This window comes from Bidens hawaiensis, unplaced genomic scaffold (assembly GCF_021521415.1).
Source record: "Bidens hawaiensis isolate Kalapana, Puna unplaced genomic scaffold, B.hawaiensis_p1.1 tig00001382_1, whole genome shotgun sequence".
Taxonomy (NCBI): Eukaryota; Viridiplantae; Streptophyta; class Magnoliopsida; order Asterales; family Asteraceae; genus Bidens; species Bidens hawaiensis.
In genome coordinates, this window is record NW_027491078.1 from 1,149,499 (window position 1) to 1,151,388 (window position 1,890).

A 1,890-nucleotide genomic window follows, 5' to 3' on the forward strand; every position below is an offset into this window, starting at 1 on the left:
AACCCGGGTCACGCACCCTTTCTTTTTATAAACTGTTATATATTATTATTATTATTAATTAAACTAATTAGTATGTAAATATAACTGAAAACCATATCATAACGGATGACTTTCCCAGAACACTTGGTTAAAACACTTGGCTTTCACAGCCAAGACCCGGGTTTCGAACCCGGGTCAATCACTCTTTTTTTTTATTTAAATTTTTCAGTCTATTATAATAACTAATTTATCCTTTTTAATCAATTAAAAATCAAAATAAAATTTATAAGAACCTTTTTGAATTAAATAAAAATTATGTAAATTAACTATAAAATATATCTCACCATTTTACATCTAAAAATCAAGTTCCTCGTTTTCGTAAGTCGTTGTTAAAAATCGTTTAATAAACGTAAAGTAAACTTTAAATTCCTAAAAATTGTTTTGCCAACGCAATAATTATAACTATAACTTATAATCAATAGTTCAAGCTTTTTGAACATATAAACTTCGTTTTCTCGCCGTTAAAATATTTAAATCATATTGATAATCAATTTCCGTTAAAACATAAATAATAATATTATAATCAAAGAATAGAAAATAATATAGAGTTTTCATTACAAGTTATACAATAAAAACACCCCGTACGATTATCGATTAAGTCTTGTCCTTACTTATTTTAGATCACACGTTTCGGCTTTCGTGACGCGTTCGGTTGCTTGCATTCTTCAACGCTTCCAAGCTTCTTTTATTACCTTATTCATAATTTGAGTTTTTTCATTACCCCTTTTTAATGTTTTAATGTTTTGGGGTAGCATATGTATCCTTATAAAGATTCAAGTATCATTTCTTCTATTACAAAACTACAATTCGTATATGGACTTGTGTGTTACTTGTATTACTTGCACGAATATTACTTGCACGATTGGGAAGCCTCATTAAGTATGATCATACGCCCCCCTTTGCACTCCGGTCCATTTGTATCGAGTGGAAAAGGGCCTCATTATCCAAGTACGTTGGTTGTTACCAATTGGAAAGGACCTTACTTGCGCGATTATCCAAGTACGTTGGTTGTACCAACTGGAAAGGACTTATTTGCTCGTTTACCACATGCCTATGAATTGTATGGTTTTTATGTACGTATTTAAACTGTGGAAACTCACCAGCTATATTTATAGCTGACCATATTTTATACATATGTTACAGGTACCGTGATTAAAGGTTGAAGTATTAAAGACACTTAGATTACTTAGGGTATTTCAATAAAAGAACTATTGTTATGGTTATGTTATGGTTTGAACTTGTATTGTTACTTTCGAACTTGTGTTACTTGGCTTATTTAATAAATTAATGTTATTATGGTCACTTAATAGTGCCACATGTGTTTGAGCAATCTGTACGTCACACTCGGGCGTTTCCGCTTAAGCCGGGGTGTTACATTGTAAACATGACCAACAAACTAAAATAAGCAAGATTAATATGTATGAACAAGTTATATAGATGTATATATATCAAGGACACGAAGTCCTCCATGAAGCCTTGCCTTATGAGGTCCGAAACCTCACCGACCGGAATCGAAGAAGTAACTACCAAAGGTAAACAAGGGGTGTATATTATATATATGTTGCACAACCATAAACAAGTATTAATAAGGCTACATAAACTAATTAAGATGAAAGACTAAAAACTTTAAGAACACTTAAGAAGATAACCTTGAATCTTTGATGTTTGAGAGAGTTTTTTTTTTGGAGTTGTAGCAAGAGAAAATGAAGAGGAAAGGTTGTGTATATATAGGGTAATGTTGGTGGTCAAATATGGGTGTGAGACACAAGAGTTTTCATGCAAAATGGATCAAAACAAAAACACAAAACAACCAAAAAAAATAATAAATAAATAAATATATAAATAAAAATA